Source organism: Felis catus, chromosome E2 (genome assembly GCF_018350175.1).
Source record: "Felis catus isolate Fca126 chromosome E2, F.catus_Fca126_mat1.0, whole genome shotgun sequence".
Lineage (NCBI taxonomy): Eukaryota > Metazoa > Chordata > Mammalia > Carnivora > Felidae > Felis > Felis catus.
In genome coordinates, this window is record NC_058382.1 from 4,744 (window position 1) to 27,405 (window position 22,662).

A 22,662-nucleotide genomic window follows, 5' to 3' on the forward strand; every position below is an offset into this window, starting at 1 on the left:
ATATCTGTCTTAACCACAAGATGCAAATGTTGAATTCAAGGATGTAGAGCTAACAGCCTTGAGGTCCAATAACTGTCAACTAGAAGTTATATTTTCTGTTGGGGAGAAATCCCCATATGATGGCAGTGACTTTGCATTGGTAAGGGAAAGAATACTTTCATGCTTTCATGGTTCTTGTGCTTTTTCTGCCTCACCAAAATCAAGACTCAGGTCATGTGCACGTTTATCAAGAAAACACCTTTTTTTTTTCCAGAAAATAAAAACGCCCTGGAAGATAAGTGTAATGCATTGAGGTCTGTGAAAGCCACAAAGGAAGCAAAAGTCAAACATCTGAAGGAGAAAGCACATAACCTGGAAGAATTCTATGAACAAAGAAAAGTGCCTACAAAAAAGTAAGATGGGGGCCCTTGGGTGGCTCAGTCGGTTGAACGTCCAAATTCGGCTCAGGTCATGATCTCATGGTCCATGAGTTCAAGCCCCATGTTGGGCTCTGTGTTGACAGTTCAGAGCCTGGAGCTTGCTTTGGATTCTATATCTTCCTCTGGCCCTACCCAATTCGCACTGTGTCTCTATCAAAAAATGAATAAATGTTTAAAAAAAATTAGAAAAGTAAGATGTTCATGTGAGAACTGTCACAAGGACCAGGTTGTATGGGAGAACATGGCAGCCAGTAGAGATAATTGTATTTCTTTTGGAACTGGGTCCAGAGTATTTTTGCCCAACGCATTCAGTAGAATTGGACCTACCCTTCCTACCTTGCTTTCTGTAACGTAGCCTGCATTTTTTCTTTCTCCTAAGTGCTTGCCACACATTATGTCATGTTTTGGGGGCGGAAGAGGGAAGGTACCATCATTAATAACTTTAATACCTGGATCCACCTACACTGTCCTATAGGTTTCAATCGCATCACACTGTTTTGTCACCCAGCAATTAGGTCATTTTTGTTCAGGACCAGACATGGGTCAAAAATGTGTGGGGAAAAAATGAATTATCTTGCTGCAGAAACAATGGAAGTTGCTTTCTGGAAAGTGGGTAGAGGTACCAGCAGTACTGGATCCCTGAATCCATTCTGCCAGTGAGATTTCTCACTGCAGGCCCAATCCCTAAGAAAGTCAAGTTGTTTCCTGTCCCCTGATTTTTTAAGTGTAACTCTTCTGAGTCTTGGCCAAAGCCCGCAGCTTCACTAGGGCTCATCTTTGCTGGCCGCCCCTGAACTACACTTGTTTACTTCTAAGTCTGTGCCCATAAAGTTGTTCAGCTTCTTTGCCATTCAAATGTATGCCCCCCACATCAATGATGAGTCCTAGGGAGTTTGGGTCCAACCGCCAGGCTGGCTTTGTCCTGGGCTTCCTTCTCCATCTTGGTCTTGTGTATCTTTGTGGGGTTGTCAGATACTTGGTGCATTCAGTCACATGTTTCCTCCTTTGTACAGTATTTCCTTTTGTTCTCAGGAGTAGATGGGGGACTTTATGGTCCCTCACTCATGTTGGAAAGTGAAGTCTTCTCTTCCCTGGAGACTCACCTTTATGTTCGTCCTTCCCACAGCTGGGGTTAGGGCTTGCTCTGTCTCACTGGCATCTTGTTTTTGTTAACTCGTAAGCTCTTTCTGTGAGTGGGCACAGCACCCTGACCACCTCTCTATCTTCAACCCCTTACAACAGAGCCACTACATTACAACCACTCCAGCAAGCATTTGCCGAAGTACTGCCTGAGGCCAGAAGGAAATGCATGTGCCTTTCTCTGTCTAGTGCTTTTATGTCATTTTCTAAGAGATTTTCAATTTTGCGTGTGATTCTTGAGTACATCAGGTGTCAAGTTGAAACCATCTCAATCAACACCACAAAGAAAATAGTCTGAGGGAAACACAGCAACCCAGCCTTGCCAAGCATTGCCTTTTGCTGCCTTCACTATCAATGTAATGAGTCTTGTTAAAGTACATTTGGCTCCATGAAGTTGAGAGTTTTCCACCTGAAATCTCTTTCCTGGAAGTAAACCCAGACTGTGTGACAGTTCATATCAGGTTGTACGTCAGGAGATGATGTTGTTCTAAGATTGGCCTTTTGAAGGTGGAGGCAGGGGTTGCAGTCCTGAACTCTAGCAATATCTGGGAGTGAGCTGCAATGTTAGTGAAACCATATTCTGGAAGGTCGCCTTTCAGGTGATTGCCTGCGTCATGGTACAACTTTTGGACTGAGAATCAGGGCTCCCCATGGAGGTGTAAGACTAGTGATGATCCCGATTCATCCTAATGGGTACAGTTGGTCAGATATGGTTTTTCACTCACTGATGAAATGAGTCTTCACCATATCAAACAAAAGACCAACTCTGGGAAGGCACAAAGTACAATGTTATTTGATGACTTTATGATAAAGGAGAGGAAACAAGAGAACTAGAAAGACAGTTCCAATAGTAGAGACGTGGCAGGAGACAGAAGTTGAATTTTCTTGCACTTAAATGGGGTGTTCACTTCATTTCTCTGATTGGGGTGTCAGTCTGTGCATTTATGGGAGAAGTGGGGGAAGGGATATTTGCATAGGCCTTCAAGAGTGCTGGGAGGTAAAAAGGGAGAACTTCTGGACCTTGTTCCTGACTGTGACACTGAAAATGACACTGTGAACTGGAGGCAAAGAAGAATCAGCTGGCAGCTGCAGGTAAAATTTGAAAATAGCTACATAAGGGGCGCCTGGGTGGCGCAGTCGGTTAAGCGTCCGACTTCAGCCAGGTCACGATCTCGCGGTCCGGGAGTTCGAGCCCCGCGTCAGGCTCTGGGCTGATGGCTCAGAGCCTGGAGCCTGTTTCTGATTCTGTGTCTCCCTCTCTCTCTGCCCCTCCCCCGTTCATGCTCTGTCTCTCTCTGTCCCAAAAATAAATAAACGTTGAAAAAAAAATAAAAAAAAAATAGCTACATAAGGGGCAACTGGGTGGCTCAGTCGTTTAAGCGTCTGACTTCAGCTCAGGTCATAATTTCACAGTCTGGGAGTTCAAGCCCCGTGTCAGACTCTGTGCTGACAGGTCAGAGCCTGGAGCCTGTTTCAGATTCTGTTACATCTCTCTCTGTCCCTCCCCCGCTCATGCATGTGCTCACTCTCTCTCTGTCTCAAAAATAAATAAACATTAGGGAAAAAAAAGAAAATAGCTACAGAAGAAATAAACAAGTACAAGTGAGTTCAGCTAGTAATTACCAGCAGCTCATGAAACCACTGTTCATTTTTTGGTTTTTAATCTTTTTGTAATGTTTAAAGTCAACATATGCATAGAGTATTAGATAAAAAAAAAGGTAAGTTTAGAAAGAATAAAACAATTAAGTTTCTAAACATTTGCAGATCTCAAGTAGTGGCCAGACTGTGTGGAAACTTTGTCCATGTAACATTCCTCGGGGGTGGTGTCAATTGTCATCATCTGTAGGAAAGCAGTGTGTCATACAATGACTAATACCCATCAATGTGGTAGTGCCATTTCATGGCCCTCGTCTTTGCAACCCTGGGAAACATGGTGAGGATATAAGTTATAGAAGAATAGATCTTTATGATAAAAGACACTTGTCACATGATGAGTTAGAGAAAGATTGAAAATGGGAAGGAATTCTATGAACTCTGAACCCTACAGGCATGGAATAATGAGTAAGGAAAGGATGTAACAATAGCTTTGATCCTACTGTACATTGATAATCATGGGCAAAGTGTTTCATGTGTAAGAATAAATTGTATCAGGGGACAGATATGAGGTTCTTGGGAACGTGGGCAGCTTATTTAAAATCATACCCAATATTGGGCCTTACCTGACAAGAGCAATTGTAACTCACAGGCAACAAATTGAACAAACATGGGAACGGCTGCAGCAGGCAGAGTTCACCTTTAGATACCAGGTAACCTGAGTTCTGCCTGACATACTGAACCCTTAGCACCTCACGCGGGTGAGTGTAGTGGCCCTTGGAATCCCTAACCATGGGATTTTCATTGTTGGCTTTTTCAGCTTGCAGTTCATGAGAAGAATGCTCAGGACAACTAGGTAAGTGTCTTCTTGTTTCCTCCTCTTTGTTTGGTGCACAGTCTGGCACCACCTTCTGACTGAAAGTGGATGTGTTTTTTCTCGCCCAGATCAAGACTCAGATTTGGGACAGGGAGATGGTGGAGCAGGGCAGGGAGGTCGCTTACTTGAAATACAGGTGTGGTCATTTGACTTGCGTTTTTATGGGTGTTTCCAGGGATGACGCCTGCCCTGTTTGTTGTCTAGTAGACGACGTGGTGTTGCAACTCTTATAGAAGTCCATTATTTTTCTGTATCCAAGACTGGATGGGATGGAAGCAAAGAGGCTGCCTGAGGGATACACGAGGCAGAAACCAATCACTGCAAGAACCCTCCAAGGAGAGGTAAGGAGCACGTTGTGATGTGCTGCAGTCTAATTTCTGCTGTGCAGCCTGTTCCTGTGTGTGATCATCGTGTGGTCTGGAAAGAATCACAAGCACTAAGGACGGCAGGTGGTCCAAAGGGGTGACAGAAGGGTGTTCTCCTCTGGTGCCACAGACAGTGAGGCACTTGTCCCTGTGACTGGTGGAGCTCATGCCCCTCCTCTGACGGTGACCCTCCCACCTTCTCTAGCATCCCCCTGTCTGAAGAGCCTGGAAACCTTCTTCCCACCCGGACACAATGTGAAGACTTTAGTTTATTTGAGGAGAAGATCATTTATTCACTAGTTTTAACAGTCTTTCTTTTTGTTTGTTTTGGGAACTGTAGCCATACATCCCTCAATTTAAGTTCCATAAAGCTTAGCTTAGTACTCTGTTGGTATCAGTGCAACTCTGCAGCAGCTTCACTGATAACTTCTGACAGTTTTCCTTTTCTCGATAGTGTCAAATTAGTCTTTCCTTATATACTAACTGCTCTCATGCGGAAGGCAGCTTGTAGATAAGCTGGGAGATTGAACAATTTGCCTGAAGCCTGAAGAAATGCACCCTTCTTGAGGACTCATTGAGGATATACACCAAACCAGTATTCTCAATGTTATTCTTTTTTTGTTAAGTTTATTCATTTTGAGAGACGCATAGACAGAATGCCAAGCAGGTGCCACACTGTCAGTGAGGAACCCAACGCTGGGCTTGAATTCACAAGCTGTGAGATCGTGACCTGAGCCAAAATTAAGAGTCGGATGCTGAATCCAAGCATCCTCAGATTAATTCTTGATCTGTAATGGAATCCGTGATTTCCCATGATGTATACTGAGAAAACTGTTTTACTGGTGAATTCTAAATTGCTAGTTGTGCCTGAGCTGTCCACAGTTATGTGATTATGAAACAACATGAACTAGGGCACCATGAGGTCTTTATCAAGGTGAGGGGACGGTTCTCCCCCTTATCCTTGGGGGTCACCTGAGGCATTTGGGATACCCTCTGCCTCTGGTCAGGGACCTGACTGTAGGGAAAAGTTTAAGATATTTGAGGAATGAGTTGAGGGATTGTTTTCATTCCACACAGTCCTCTAAAAGCAGAATAAACCTCTGTCCCTTCTAGGGTCTTTAGTAGATCGAGAAACTGCTGAAACCTCTGTGGGTTACAGCAGTTCTGACTGTACCAAGAATGCAGACAAGGACAAGGTAAATGCCAGGGCAATTCTCAGTTGTAACTCTGTTGGGAAACCCTCATCTTTATGTACAGCACGCTCTCCCGGACTTGTCTCGTTTTGCGTGTTGTGTGATATATCTGTTTGTTCTTTGTTTTCTAAATGCACACTCATAACCCAGGAGCCCACAGGCTTCTCAATTTTTAGTCTGTCAGCTTTCTGTGGTAAGTTTAGAAGCCAAAAGCGCTTATAGACTGAGTACCTTAAGGTTTTTCCGTGAGTTTCAGGAAATAATGAGAGGAGGATGACTGCACACTCCAAACAGAGGTCTCCCTGCCTGGGTGATCCCTTCCAGACCTCACCTCTGTGGGAACAGTGTGGCTGCTGTGTCTTCCTTTCTTGATTCTGGCTAGGAGATGAACCTGTTAGAAACGACATCATGACTCCAACTTTTTATTATGTGCCCTGTGCCATTTAGAGTGGTCATAGAGAAAGCCAATGTCATCACTCATCACCTTTCTGTCTTTGTTGGTAAATGACTTGTCTGGAATCCTCCAGCTATACCTTAGGTAAAAACAATTTGAACACTGTGTCCTTCAATTGTGTTTCTATGAGCAGTTTCTGGTTGTGTCCCCAGTCACTGTTAGAGCTGATATAGTCTCATGACACATACCAGTTTTATACCAAAACACTTGCATGAAATCTGTTATGTGAATTTCTCCCTCTTTTTTTCCATTGCACATAATGACTCTGTGTCCTGTAGTATGCTTAAAGTCAGAATTCCCTATGAATTAAGATGAACACATCTGAGCTTTGTAGACATTCACCACAAGTAACTCATTCTTCACAGAAGACTCTCCTTCCCCTGCAAGATTCCAGGCATCCTCCACTGCCCAGAGGTCTCCGAGGCCTTTGACAACACTTCAAGAGGGAAGACTCCTTTCTCAGGGAGAAGAGCAGAGGAGGCACAGTGAGGGTCTGGCTGCAGAATATTTTGCCAGGAGTGGCTGTGATTCCATGAGCAGAATATGAGCCGTGTATTCCCACTCATTTTTTTGTGTTCTTAATATAGCAAAAGCAGAGCATCTGGAGTCGCTGTAGAGGAGGGATGCAGGGTGAACCTGGACATCGATGGCTGCCTGTCTGGAGAATGCTACTTCATTAATCTGTAATTACTTCTGTTAACCCTCTAGGACAGGACCCTTGCCATTTTCTTCCACAGACGTGGGCAGTGATGTGTGGTGGCAGTAGGTTAACCTCTTGTATCTACTACCCCAAGCTGTAGGTGGTATCCAGTGGCACGGACAGAGTTTTCAGGTACTGATGCTATTCTCTTGGATCCTGGTGGCAGAGAAGGTGGCAGGTGCTGACACCTTCTTCTCTGGGTTACAGCTGCTTTTGGTATTGGTTCTCTTGTCTGGCATATGGATGTAGCTGTCACTTCTGTTCTGCAGGGCAGTCTGGATCCTGGGGACCTCCTCCGTTAACTGGACGATTCTGCATGCCTTACCCTGGAGACACCCCGCCCCCATGGACTATTAGGCACGTCCACCTCCTGAACCTTAGTGGCCCTGAGGCCACCCGGAACCCCTCCACCTGCAACACTTGGTAAGATGATCCGAGCACTAGGAGTTGACTTGTAAAACACACTCACCTTATTTTGTGGCTGTTAGGTCTTGGGCCAAGGTGCAGAGGCGGTACCACAGACCATTGTGATGCAAGGGGAATGTGTCTGCTGCCATTACCATATTCCTCAAGTTGCTCAGGATCTCATCTTTGTCCTTTCCCCCACCATGGGTTGGTACAGGCATCTCTTGTGGAAAAGGAATGGGGCCGTATGCAGAAAATCAGACATAGCGCTTCAGCAGAAATGCCCTGTACACAGTCCACGTGCTGGGATCTGTGAGGCATGAGGCACAATGTAACGTACGTCCATCTAGTTGTGCCCCCAGCCATCCATAGTTGTTCAATGAGTGATGAATACATCTGAATCAGGGCTTTTAGGAGTCTTCATCAAGTTATAAGGGATGGTTCTTCAAGTTCTTCTTGGGTATCACCAGAGGCATGTGGGACACCCTGTGCATGTAATTTGGGATCTCACTGGGGCAAAGAGTTTAAGTTGTCAGAAGTATGAGGGGAGGGTTTTTTGTTTTGTTTTTGACCTCCAAACAGTCTACTCAAGTCAGAATAAACCTCCATCCCTTCTAGGGCTTTTTGCAGGACCAGAAGTAGGTGTCACAACCAAGAGTGACATCGACACTGGCTCTGCCAAAACTGCCAAGAAGCACAAAGTAAATGCTGTGGCCGTTTTCAGTTCTAAGTCTTTATGGACAGCCACATCTTTCTGTACAGGACACTCTCCTGCCATTGTCTCTGGTTTGTGTGTCGTATGGTATGTTTGCTGTTTTTGGTTTTTTTCCCCAGATGCAAAACCTTTACTGCCGAGTCTACGGGCTTCCCTGTTTCCCAGATGGCATCTGTTTGTGGTAACTTGAGCAGCTAAGCGTGCCTAAAGGTGGGGACCATAGGGCTTTTCTAATGTGTTCCTGGAATAAATCAAGGAGGATGACACCACACTCCACTTGGAAGTCTCCTACCTTGCCTCATTCTTTGTGGATCTCCTCAATGTGGAATCATTGCTCTTGCTGTTTCTTCCTCTCCTGTTTCCTTCTATTGAGGGTTTTAATGTGCTCAGAAAAATCTGTGGGTATCCTTACAATTTGAAAATGCGAACTGCCTTCACTCCAACTTATATTTTTGTATGTGTCCTTTAGAATGGTCTTAGACAAAGTAAATAAATTTCATACCCATCAGCATTTTGGTAAACATGCTGTCCAGAGTCCCTTCAGGTGTGCCCTAGGCACAAACACTCTGAACTATAAGAAGTGGCATGTTTGTGATAGAAAACATGCACTGAAACTTAAGTTGTGAAGAGAAAAAATCCAAAATTACCTGTGTGGCAATTGCCCACGGTGTCCTTCACTTGTGTTCACATGAGCACGTTCTCTCGTGTCCTGTGTCACAGGTACAGCTAAAACATGGAAACTTACACCAGAAATCAAAGTGCATTTGTGTTAATTGTGTCTTTTAGAATTTCAGCTCATTTTTCCATAGGACACAATTACCCTGCAAAGTGTACTGCACTTAAGCTGAGAAGTACCTCCGAAGTAAAATAAATTAGCTGAACCCAACTAACATGTATAGGCTGTTTCTCTAAGAGCATGCTTTCCCAGGTCCTCTACAGGCCCTCAGGGTCCCCATCTCCCCATATGTCTCTGTGCCCATGGATAGCACTTCCAGAGAGGAGGAGACCCCATTGTCGGGACAGTAGTTTGGACACAGGCAGGGGCTTAGAGGCAGAACTTTGAGCCACGAGGGCTCTGATTCCATGTGTGGACACTGGCTTTGTCATTCCTTCTCATTCTGTAGTTCTTCACATACACAATAAACAGCCTCTGTGGTGGAGGGGATGAAGGGTGGAGTGTGATCCTGGACATAGTTGCCTTCCTATCTGGAATATGCTACTTTGTTAATTTAGTATTCAGCCTATGAATCTTCTAGGAAAGGGGCCCTTGCTGTTTCTACGTTTCCAGACACGTGGAGACACTAGTTTATCCCAATCACATCCATTCCTCACCTCAAAGCTGTAAGTGGAACCCAAAGTATGGGTAGAGATTTTGGCGCTGATGCTGCCCTCTTGAAACCTGGTGGTGGGGAAGCTAGTAGGATATGAGAACAGCTTCTTTGGATTTCTGCTTTTTGCTGGTGTTGGTGCTCTGTTCTGTCCTATGAACATACCTCTCATTTCTTTTCTCCAGGCTATTTTGTATGCAAGAGTCCTGGTCCTTTCCCAGGATTGCCTTGCAGGCTGTACCCCATGGACCACCCTTCACCACCAGTCATGGGCTATAGGCCACATCCCCCTCCTCCACCTACTCTATTTGTTAAGATGACCTGAACTGGACGAGTGGCTGGTAAAGTATATTCATCTTCTTCATGATTGACTTTGTGGCAATGATGTAGAGACAGTTGTGAGTCTTGGCAATCCAACTACAAACTGCCTGAGGACACTGTAGCATGTCTCAAGTTTCTCAGGACATACATACAATGGGCAGTGTCATGTCCCTGTAATACAGTGAGCTATACGTTTCTCTTGTCAAATGAAAGAGGATTTTTTACACAAAAGCAGATGTATCAGCGGTACTGGTGCGTATGTTGGAGACACAATGTTTTGGGTTCTGTGATGAATTAGGTGCACCCCTAACTTTTAGAGCATCAGGTGTCCTGTGTGAAAGAGGGACATTCATTAAACGATGCAGACCTTGTGATCACCAACATGGAAACACCAGTGAGGATTCAGGGCAAAACCGGGGGAGCCTTGAATCATACAGGAATAGAAGGGAAGTTGAGCACAATAAGCAGAGTTTGAGGAGGTGCAGAGGGGAGGGTGTTGGGGTCAGTGAGATGCAGTTGGAGGTCATTCCTGGTCACAGCCTGAGCAGGGAGTGTGAGGTCCATACGGAGCTGCTATGTGGGATCGCTCTCAGTGCACAATGCAGCATTCATCTCCAAAATGTCAGTGTGTTGCCAAAGTGCACGCAGGTAATCACCTAAAAAGATTCTTGTCTCCCTGGATTTTCCTGAAGGTTCTGGATATTTGTGGGGGGAAAAGAGCCCTGGAGATATGGGACATTTAACTTGGTCTTATGAAAATGCTGTATGCCCAAGTTCATATCCCTCCGTGAGGGTAAAAGTGGAGACAGGGTCTAGATCAGCTGAGTCATCCTACAATTCAGGGCTGGCCAGATGCCACCACTGCTGAACCCCTGTCATCACCCTGACTACAGCTTTGCATCTCCTCAAACCTCTCTCACAATATTATGATGCTTTGCCTGTGTTCCTGCTGTCTCAGCCCTAATACCAGTTCTCAGTGGGACCTACACAGAGCCTCAGCTGTGTTATCTGGGAAAACAGGGGTAATATTTGTTTCTAAGAACAAGAGAAAAAGAAGACATTCAGTGCATAAAGCGTCTGCAAAATCTCTGAGAAGTGTCCCCTCACGCTTCTCACAGTTTCAATTAAGATATCTCCACACAATGATCCTCCAAAAAAGATGGTCATGGGAGTTCATTAAACTAAGACTGTTAACAACTCAGCCCAGGGTGGGAATCACTGTTTTAAAAAATAAGACAATGTCCCTCGTTTTTCTATTAGAATTCGGGCCCTGCCACACAATGAAAGAAAAGATAATTATGAGAATGTATACATTCAGAGACCTAGATCTGAAGACAATCATTTTCTATTACACCTAATCTCACAGATGCAGCCACACACTAAAGTGTTCATCTGAGGCCACAGCCACAGATAAACTACAGAAGACAGAATGCATGTAGAAAAACATAAGATCACAGGGGAATAAACCAAAATCTCTTTGCCTTATAGGACAACTCTTGAAATTTGAACAGGACTGTGCACGGTGACAGACTATGGTGATTATATATACATTTTAAGAAGGTGTCAGATCTACCTAAATGCTTTCCCTGCCCATCCTGTCCCCTCCACTTTGTCCTTCCCACTGTCCCCTAATCTACCTTTCATCGTTTTGTCTCTGTGTCAGCGTCTGCTTCTAGGGCCATCTACTCTCACTCCCCATCGAGTGCACACAGTGGGATTCCTGTACACACAGGTAACAAAGTGCCAGAAATGGTGGTGATGGAGGATAGAAGCAAGATCACCCTTTCTGCAGGGGAGCCTGAGGGAGTTTTCCGGGGTGATGGGAACTTCCTGTATCTACATTGATGGGGTGCTTATGCTCAATTATTTTGGAAATATTCCCTGAGTCCATGGTGCCTTGGGGTCAGACAGACAGGTATCTGTCCTTAGGAAATGGCTAAGTTCTAATGGTGGAGAAGGATGAGGGACCAGCAGTGACTGTAGAGAGGAGTGAGGGTCAGACCCTAACCCAGGATGCCAGGTCTCCACAGAGAGCACCACGTGTAGGAGGACTCTGAAGAGCAGAGATTTCTTGATCAGACCCATGAACTACATAATCCTCCTGTAGTTTCCTCACTGAGCGATGGCCAGAGCAGAGGCCAGCAGCTGGAGGACACCCTGATCATGGCTGGAGTGGAGCAGTGGGCCTGGGGGATTGAGTCAGGGAAAGGGACAGGCAGAAGGTAGTGTGACAGGGTGTTTGAGAGACAAACGGAAGAGAAGGGACCCTTCTCTGCTGACTTCACCTACATTTCTGTGTGACCAAAATGAGACACTTGTCTCCCAGGGAAGGGAAGATGGCTGGCAAAAAGACAGAGTGATATACTCAGCTCAAGTGCCCAGGGTATCTGCCTTGCTCTTGAGTACCTAACACAGGAAGCACGTGCTTTCTGTCATGATTGGAACTGCAGCTCATACCATTTAGTGAAAATCAATCCAATTATGCATCCCTCAGCATTAAAGTACTCCAACAAAATTAAGTGAACAGACTGAAAGATACAACACAGGATAAAGTCCAAAGGTAGAATGACTGCAACCTTTCAGGAATAAAGTCTATCAGAAAAGAAGGTAGGTACCCTAGTGCAGGCCTTCAGACACCTGGGCAATATCTGAAAACGTAAAAAAAAAAGTCCTTACTTCAAAAGCAACATTAGCGCTAGACACAAAGGGATCATGATTTAAGGTTTAGAGAGCAACCATATGACTTCATGGTGCTGTATCCATGAGATCAAGTCTCATCAAATTATACCCTTTAATTTGAGGTTCTTTGTTATATGTAAATTATACCTCATTAAAGAAAGTTTCAAAGCACAAAATACTAGAAGCAAATGTGGGAACATTCCTTTCAAATCCTGAAGTGCATGGGTGAGATGAGTCTGTCTGCCCATGTCTCAAAAATCCAAAATAATAAGGCATTTAAAAATTAATAGCAGACTAAGCAGACCCTGAGCCCACCCTGTACCATGTTTTCAACTACATAACTTCCACATCCAAGTCCATGAACCAGAGAGGGATCCAAGAATGGCACAACAAACTCCACACCTAAATAGAAGCTGCATCAGGAAGGTTAGGAAGGTCAGAAAGTTGGAGGCTGGCTGCCTGCAGAAGGAGCAGAGAAAGTGAGCCCTCGCACCAAGGGGCCGACACAGGGAAGACTAATCTCCATAACATTTGGCATTAAAACCCAAGGGGGCTGAATTCCCTTGAGTTTAGATCCTGGCGCTTTGGAGGTCAGCTGACCCAGCACTGGGTGATCCAGGAGGATGAGTGATAGCCAGGTCCCTGCCTGTGTAGAGAGGCAATGTAAACATGGCATTTTACACAATGCCCAGGCCACAGGAGACACATGTATTCATTCTGATTCTTGATTCTTGACTCAGCTGGCCTGCCTGGGTCCCACTGACACCACTGAGAACAAGCACAGCCCACAACAGGCACGCAATCAGTGCGGACCCCTGCACTGAAAGGAAAAGTAACCCAGACACAACAGCAGGGAGTGAGCAATACCCATACGATAGCCTCCTGAAGGTCCAGGTCCTATAAATGGAGACATGCCCTGCTGAGGACTCCAGGACCTCTTCTTCATAACGGCATTAATTTCAAGATCAGAAGGCACAGCTGACTTTCTTAACACAGAGAAATAGAGCCAGAGAGACAAACAAAATGGACACACAGAGATGTTTATCTACAATGAAAGACCTACTCAAAGCCACAGCCAGAGATCTAAGCCAAAGAGATATAAGTAACATACCTGATACAGAATTTCAAGCAATGATCATAAGGATACTCATTGGAGTTGAGAAATGAGTAGAAGAGTGAGACCCCTGACATAGATAAGATACAACACAGACACTGAGGACACAATAAAGGAGAAACATGCTTGCTGGAATGAACAGAGTGATGGAAGAAGCAGCGGAACAAACTAGTGACCTCGAAGACTGAGTGACAGAAATTAATCACACTAAACCAAAGAGAGAGAACAGAATTCTGCAACGTGAGATGAGACGAAGGGAACTCAGTGACTACAGGAAAGATAATAGGATTCATGTTGTAGGAGTCCCAGAAGGAAGAGAGAATGGGGAAGAAAATTTGAGGAAATAATAGCTGAAAACATCCCTAATTGGGGGAGGGAAACAAACATCCACATCCGGGAGACTAGAGAATTCCCATCAAAATCAACAAATAAGGCCAACACACAAACCTACTGTAAACAAACTTACAAATTAGGGTGAGAATAAAGAAAAACTCGTAAAAGCAGCAAAACAGTCCTTAACTTAGAAGGGAAGACCCATGAGGCTAGCTACATATTTCTGAACAGAAACTTGGCAAGCCAGAAGTGAGTGACATCACATATTCAAAGTGCTGAATGGAAAAATCAGCGGCCAAGAATATTCTATTCAGCAAGGCTATCTTTCAGGATGAAGGAGACACAGACTTTCCCAAACAAAAACTAAAGGAGTTTGTACCACTAAACCAGTCCTGCAAGAAATATTAAGAGGGATTCTTTGAATGGAAAGGAGAGACCAACAGTGACAGTATAGAGGTAGAAGACACAATTCAAGTAAAAAATGAACATTTCTGGAAAAAAAATCTATTAAAGAAATCAGAGAAATGGATTTGAACTATAATAACATCTACCAAAAACCTAGGGAGGAGAAAGTAATGGGTTCAAAGGTAAATGACCATCAACTTAATACAAACTGCTAAATGCAGAAGAGGTTATATAAACACCTAACAGTAGCCATATACTAAAACCAGTCATAAATATGCTAAGAATAGAGATAAAGAAATCAAAATATATCACTAAAGAAAATAAGCAATACATGAAAGAAAGGCAAGAAAGGATCAGAGAAAATCATTAGAAACTACAACAAAACAGGCAATAAAATGGCAATACATATCAATCAATTTTGAGGGAAATGGAGTGAATGCTCCAATCTAGAGATGTAGGGAGTAAGAATGGATGAAAAAACAAAGCAGATTCAGCATCCTACAAGTGACCCACTTTACACCTCAAGAATAATAGTGAGGATAGAGAAACATCACACAAATGAATGTCAAAAGAAAGCTGGAGTAACCATACTTGTATCAGAAAAAATACACTTAAAAAAAGTACATAACAAGAGACAGGGGAGGACAGTATATAACAGCAAATGGTACAATCCAAAAAGAAGATATAACAACTGTAAATATATCCCACAATTAAGTGGGATTTATTCCCAAGCTACAAAGGTGGTTCAACATTCACAAATCAATGTGATACAATACATCAACAGGAGAAAGGATAAGAACCAGATGATCGGGGCATCTGGGTGGCTCATCCTTTAACAGTCTGACATCAGCTCAGGTCATGACTTCATGATTCCTGAGTTCAAGTCCCACGTCGGACTCTGTGCTGAAAGCTCAGATCCAAGAGCCTCCTTCGAATTCTATGTCTCCCTCTCTCTCTGCCCCTCCCCTGCTCACACTCTGTCTCTCTCAAAATTAATAAACATTAAAAGAAAAGAAGCATACAGTCATTTCAATGCATGCAGAAAGGAACATTTGACAAAGTACAACATCCGTTCATGCATGTAACCCCCTAAAGTAGGTTTACTGGAAACATACATTAATGTAATATAGGTTATCTATGAAAACCCTGCAGTTATAATCAACCTTAATGGGGAAAATCTGAGAGTTTTTCCTGTAAGGTCATGAAGAAGACAAGGATGTTTACTCTTACCACTTTTAGTAAACAAATTACTGGAAGTCCTAGCCATAGCCAGCAGACAAACGAAACGAAACGATTTGCAGATTACATGACACTATATATAGAAAACCCTAAAGAGTCCACCCAATAACTGCTAGAACTGATAAATGAATTCAGCAATGTCACAGGATACAACATAATTGTACAGAAATCTGTTGCATTTGTAGACAATACAGAAGCAGTAGAAAGATAAATTAAGAAAACAGTCCCATTTACAGTCGTACACCAAAAATAAGATATCTATGAATAAATCTAACCAAAGTGGTGAGCGACCTATGCTCTGAAAAGTATAAAACAGTGATGAAAGAAATTCAAGATGACACAAAGAAATGGAAGGACATTCCGTACTCACAGATCAGAAGTACAAATATAGTGAAAATGTTTATACTTCCCAAAGCAATTGACAGAATTAATGCAATTTCCATCAAAATACCAACAGCAGTTTTCACAGAACGAGAACAGTCCTAAAATTTGTATGGAACCAAAAAAGACCCCAATCTTCAGAGTAAACAATCTTTATGTGAAGTAATAATTATGGAGGGCGCTATGCCTCTGGATCTTCTGCTCCAAAACACAATAACTCTGGCTTAAGCATTTGAACAAAGGTTAGACATATCCCAACCAAGGATCATTCTACAAAATACATTCCACAAACGTACCCTCAAAACTTTGCAGACTATGAAAAATATGGAAAAATCTAAAAATTGTCATGGACAAGTGGAGCCTAAGGAGACAGGATGACTGTAATTTGCCAGGTGGGATGAGTCTGGGCTAGGAGAGGTTAAAACCGAAACAATCTGAATACAAATATAAACTTTACTTCATACTACCATATCTCTTTTGATACAATGATTATGATCATGTACCAACCATTATGACATCAATAGTGACAAAACAGTCTGATGTATGTGGATACTCAGTATTATGTTCCCAATTTTTTTTGGTAACTAGAAACCCATCATGAAAGAAAAGATTATTAGTAATCATGGTTTTTCAACGCATAAGATTATATAACTAGTTCCATTATTAGTTACTAGCGATGGACATGTACCTATTCTTGTTGTTCTTACTATTGTTTAATTTAATTAATAGCATTCATGGTACAGAAAACTGAATGCATGATAAACACTTCATAGAAACATCTACTTTACATATTTTAAGATAATGTACCACTCTATTATGTGGTATGTAAATTAAGTGTTTTTCTGATCTTGAACGAGCATGTCATTGAATGGTTTTCCATAAAGGTGGTTATGCTAGATAATGAATGATACTCAGATTTTACAGGATGTACGTCACATCATGCCTGAACCTTGTCAAAAATAAAAACATACACGCGCCCAGATGAAGCATTGTGACTGGCTCCCTTAGTATAAAGAACCCTTGCTTTAATATTTTCATGCATATTTTTAGCAGGAATACAAGAGAATCAAATATTTCCAAATAAAAGAGATATTCAAAGACTGGAAGAACAATAGGAATTTCAAAGGGTTTCAGAAGGATAAGATGTGACCATGAAGGGGGAGTCACAGGCAAGCAGCTTTCTCTGGGCCCATTTGACATGTTTGCATGAGGATATGTGACTTGCCAAAGGGTAAGTCCCAGAAGTACAAGAGGAAACGACAATACTTTAGGGCGGGGTGACTTGGAAAGGGTGTTTCTGTGCCTAAGTGATGGCTCAGCAACCTGGCTGGGGGTCCCTGCGTCAAAGGCTTCAAAAGGCCAGCAGTAACCTATACTCACAAAGATCTTAGTAACATAGATCAAAGTAACTTAGAGCCACAAAGATCTTAGAGCCACAGAGTCGATCTTCACCTATGATTAGGAGATGGTCACAGTTTCACAGGATATGATCTTTGGGCCGGAAATAGATGGCTAAAATATTATTTAGGGCTATACATTGAATGAAAAAATGTAGGTGTAAAAATTTGGGTTTGCAATGTTAAGAAAAGTCACAGGCCCATCATGGAGTTACTTACATTAAGGCCACATGTCACTAAACCTAATTTCATTCCTGCAGGAATGTAACCTTTAACCAGTCAGCAAAGAATTTCCTAGTCAGCCCTGGAAATTTAACTGATAGATCCCTGCCATTCCCCTCAAAGGCAGTCTTGCCTAAATAAGGTATTCCATGTCACTATTTTTTTTTTAAGTTTATTCAAGTTAGAGACAAAGAGAGCACATGCAAGGGAGGGGCAAGACAACAGGGAAAGAGAGAATCCCACAACCAAGAGGTCATGATCTGAGCCAGGATCAAGAGTCTGACACTTACCCAAGCCATCCAGGCACCCCGAGAATGTGGTGTTTCAAAGGTTAGCAGTCTTGGCTGGGATACAGCCATGATGGCACTGGCCTACTCCTGAAGAGAAGGCAGCCAACAATTTGCAGGCAGATAGCATTGAAACAGTGATCTGTACAATGCCTGGTGCACACACTGGGGAGATTATACACTCATCGTGGAGAACATCCCTGAGAAGCAGTGTTCACAATGAGGGGACAAAGAGCTAGGAAAGAGGAGCTGCGTGGCGCCATTTGCCTGCTCTGCACACACACACACACACACACACACACACACACACACACACACACACCAGCAAAAAAACACAGAGCCATTTGCTGGAAACAAGGCAATCCCCACACTGGGTGCCTAAGCTGCTTACACCAACCCCAACTTCCTGTGTTCTGGCGAGACTGGCCTAGGTCATTGAAGCTTGCCTCAGTCCCAATGGAGCTGGCCCATTCCCCAGAACACCAGTGGAATCCCATGACCAGACCACCTCTCTTAACCAGACAATTCTGCTTCACTTCTAGTGGCAATCGTTTCAAGTCTCATTTAACAAGCAGATCAGAGCAGACCTAGATAAGTCTCACCACATTCTGGCCAAGGACAATACATTGCTCATACAACTGGCTTGAAGGATAGTGCAGCCAGAACACAAAACAGTGTATGCAACACACACCAAAGACAATCCCTGATGTGCCAGGCCTTGGACACTAGATGATCTCCTCTTCATAAAGCCATTCATCTCAGAGGAGGGAACATAATGAGCTTTGGTAACAGAGAAGGCAAATACTCAACCAAAATGCCAAGACAAGAGGAATGCATCCCAAATGAAAGAACAAGATAAGGTCATGGTCAGAGAAATGGAAGGAACACTTCCAAACTCATTCTATGAGGCCAGCATGGCCTTGAGTCCAAATTGGACAAAGACACCACCAGAAAGGAAAACTATAGGCCAATTTCCCTGATGACCCTGGATGCAAAAATTCTCAACAAAAAGTAGCAAACCGGATCCAACAATACATAAAAAGGATTGTTCAGCACAACGAGGTGGATTTTATTCCTGGGATGCACAATAGATTCAATATCTGCAAACCAACTTATGTGATACATCACATTGATAAAAGAGAGGATAACAGCCACATGATCCCCTCAATAGATGCAGAATAAACATTTGACAAAATGCAGCAGCATCCTTTCTTGCTGAAGAAAAAAAAAAAAACCTCATGAAAGGAGGGATAGAAGTATCGTGCCTCAACATGAGAATATCCAGATACGAAAGTCCCACAGCTAATATCATCTTCAATGGCGAAAAACTGACAATTTTCCCCCTAGCGTCAGGAACACAACAGGGATGTCCACTCTCAGCACTGTTATTCACCATACTGTTGGAAGTCCTAGCCTTAGCAATCAGACCTCAAAAAGAATACAAGGTGTCCAAGTTGGCAAGGAGGAGTCAATCTTTCCCTGCTCACAGACACAATACTCTCCGTGGAAAATCCAAACAACTCCACCAAAAAAACTTCTAGGATTGATACAGGAATTCAGGAAAGTCTCAGAATATAAAATCAATATACAGAAGTTGATTGCATTTCTATACACCAATAATGAATCAACAGAAAGAGAAATCAAGGAATTAATGTCATTTATAACTGCACTGAAAACCATAAAATACCCAGGGATAAACCCAACCAAAGAGGGAAAAGATCAATACAGTTAAAACAATAGAGGGTCTCCTGGGTGTCTCAGTCAGTTAAGTGCCGACTTCGGTTCTGGACATCCTGCATTTATGGGATTGAGTCCCTCAACGGGCTCTGTGCTGACAGCTCAGAGTCTGGAGCCTGCCTCAGAGTCTGTGTCTCCCTCTCTCTCTCTGCCCCTCCCCTGGTCGTGCACTCTCATTTGTTCCCTCACTCTCTCTCAAAAATAAATAAACATTAAAAAAAAAAAATAAAAGAACCATACAACGTCTATAAAAGAAGTTGAAGAAGACACAAAGAAATGAAAAAAAAATCCCATGCACATGGATTAGAAGAACAAATATTGTTAAAATGTCAATACTACCCAAAGCAATCGACAAATTCAATGCAATTCCTATTAAAATAATACCAGCATTTTTCCCAGAGCTAGAAACAACAATCCTAAAATTGTATGGAACCAGAAAAGACCCCAAAGAGCCAAAGTAATGTTGAAAAGAAAAACAAAGATGGAGACATTACAATTCTGGACTTTATGGTGCATTAGAAAGCCACAATCATCAAGACAGTATGGTACGGGCACAAAAACGGACACATAGATCAAAGGACCAGAATAGGGAACCCAGAAATGGAGCCTCAAACATATGGCTGAATAATCTTTCACAAAGCAAGAAAGAATATTCAAAGGAAAAAGAAGAGTCTCTTCAGCAAATGGTACTGGGAAAACTGGACAGTGAGAAGTATGAACCTGGACTATGTTCTTAAACTACTCTCTCTCTCTCTCTCTCTCTCTCTCTCTCTCTCTCTCTCTCTCTCACACACACACACACACACACACACACACACACACACACACCTCAAAATGGATGAAAGATCTAAATGTAAGACAGGAAACCATCAAAATCCTAGAGGAGAAAACAGGAAACCTACCTCTTTGATCCTGACTGCAACAACTTCTTCCTTGTCATGTCTCCAGAAGCAAGGGCAATAAAAACCAAAATAAACTATTGGGACCTCAAGATAAAAAGCTTCTTCACAGCACAGGACACAATCAGGAAAACTAAAAGGCAACTGAATGGAATGGGAGAAGATATTTATAGGTGACGTATCAGATAAAGGGTTAGTATCCAAAATCAGTCAAGAACTTATCACACTCAACACCCGAAAACCAAATAATCCAGTGAAGAAATGGGCAAAAGACATGAAGAGACACTTTAACAAACATGACATCCAGATTGGTCACACGTGAAAAGATGCTCAACCTCATTCCTCATAAGTGAAATACAAATCAAAACCACAATGAGATATCCCCTCACGCCTATCAGAATTGCTAAAATTAACATCTCAGGGAACGACAGATGTTGACAAAGATGCAAAGGCAAAGCTTTGCAATGCTGGTGGGAATGCAAAATGGTGTAGTCACTCTGGAAAATAGTATGGAGATTCGTTACAAAAACCAAAAATAGAACTGAACTAGGACCCAGCAATTGCACTACTAGGTATTTACACAAAGGATACACTAATGCTGACTCGAAGTGGCACATGCACTCCAATGTTTGTAGCAGCATTATCAACAATAGCTACATTATGCAAAGAGGCCAAATGACCATTGACAGATGAATGGATAAAGAAGATGTGGTATATTCATACAACAGAATATTACTCGGCGATCAAAAGGAGTGAAATCTTGCTATTTGCAACAACATGGAGTGAACTGGACTTTATTATGATAAGCAAAATATGTCAGAGAAAGACACACATCATATTAAATTCCACAGATGAGAGAATTTCTAACACTGAAGAATGTAGTGAAAGGAAAGCAAAAATAAGATACAAACAGAGATGGAGTCAAAGGATAAGACACCGTTAAATAGAGGGAAGAAGGTCAGAGTTCCTGGAGGGTTACTGAATAGGCATATGGGCTAAATGGGTGATGGGCAATAGGGACAGCACTTGAGATGAGTACTGGATATATTTTGTAATTGATGGATCACTAAATTCTAATCCTTAAACTGTATTCCACTATAAGGTAACTAGGGCTTAAATTTTTAAAAAGAAGAAATATTAAAAATAAGTAAACAAATGTACTGCCAGTCAAAAGAAAAGAATATTTAAATCAGACTCTTTGAGTGGAAATGAAAGACCAAAATTGTTACAGACAAGAAAGGATCAGAGAAAACATCAAGATACAATGGCAAAACAACTAGTAGGGCACTAAATATATACCTATCAATAATTACTCTGAATGTAAATCGACTAAATGCTCCAATCAAAAGACATTGGATAGGGGGTCAGAATGGACAAAAAAAAAAAAAAAAAAAAGAAAAGAAAAGTAAAGAAAAGAAAAAAGAAAAGAAAAACAAGAAACAAACAAACAAAACAAGGCCTATCTAGGTGCTGCCTACAAAGCCTTATTTGGACTTAAGTCACCTGCAGATTTAAATTGAGGGAATGAAAAAAACATTTATCATGCCAATAATATCAAAAGAAACCCAGTAGCAATACTTATATCGGGCCAAAAAAACTTTAAAACCGAGACTGCAGTTTGGTACCCTTTAGGCCAATACCTACTAGTAAAATTGCATGCACGCAATATTTATAGCAGCTTTATCAACAGTAGCCAAATTATGGAGAAAGCCAAAGTATCCATCAACTGATGAAGGTATAAAGAAGTTGTGGGGCCTGTGTATGTGTGTGTCGGTGTATTCATGTATATGCATGTGTGTATATATATATGTATGTGTATATATATGTATGTGTGTATATATATATGTTCATACATACATACATACATACATATGTATATACAATCAAATATGTCTCAGCTTCAAAAAGAATGAAATCCTGCCATTTGCAACAATGTGGATGGACCTAGAATGTGTTATGCTAAGTGAAATGTGTCAATCAGAGAAAGACAAATATATGATTTCACTCATGTGGAATTTAAGAAACAAAACAGATGAAAACATGGGAAGGGGGAAGGCAAAGAGAAGAGTGGTAACAAACCACATGTGTCTCTTAATGATAGAGAAAAAAAAGTGAAGGTTCATGGAGGGAGATGGGTCGGCTCTGGGCTAGATGGGGGACCTGTATTAAGAAGAGCACTTGTTGTGATGAGCACTGGATGTTGTATGTAAGGGATGAATCACTGAATTCTACTCCCGAATCCGAGAATGCACTGTATGTCAACTAAGACTTAAATTTAAAAAATAAATAAAGCTGTAACAAGAGATAAAGATGAACACTATCTCATATTAAGGGGACAACCAAACAAGAAGATCCAATGATTATAAATTTTGATGCCCCCAACATGCAACCACCAAGTATATAAAACATTTAACAACAACCATAAGGGAACTCATTTACAATAATATAACGATAGTAGA

The 22,662-nt window shown here is 42.2% G+C and overlaps 2 long non-coding RNA genes across 13 annotated transcripts in view; one reads left to right on the plus strand and one right to left on the minus strand.

The window, feature by feature from the left end:
* Positions 1–254: 254 nt before the first annotated feature.
* On the plus strand, positions 255–14,822 carry LOC123382260. 3 transcript variants are annotated; one of them, XR_006590375.1, is made up of 7 exons: positions 255–392; positions 3,805–3,865; positions 3,973–4,008; positions 4,205–4,370; positions 7,011–7,164; positions 7,981–8,071; positions 9,375–14,822. It is a non-coding gene; the product is annotated as an uncharacterized LOC123382260 (long non-coding RNA). The 3 variants fall into 3 exon arrangements; XR_006590373.1 differs by lacking the exon at positions 9,375–14,822 and having other exon boundaries at positions 7,981–8,117; XR_006590374.1 differs by lacking the exons at positions 3,805–3,865; positions 9,375–14,822 and having other exon boundaries at positions 7,981–8,117.
* Positions 3,469–22,662, minus strand: part of LOC109494696 — a 48,489-nt gene continuing 29,295 nt past the window's right edge. Inside the window, exons 4-5 of one of the 10 annotated variants that reach the window (XR_006590366.1) lie at positions 5,819–8,601; positions 3,469–4,317 (exon numbers count right to left, since the gene is read on the minus strand). This is a non-coding gene — a long non-coding RNA (uncharacterized LOC109494696). Of the gene's footprint in view, positions 8,602–22,662 lie in introns of all 10 variants that reach the window. The other 9 variants (XR_006590368.1, XR_006590371.1, XR_006590372.1 and 6 more) reach the window with 9 other exon arrangements.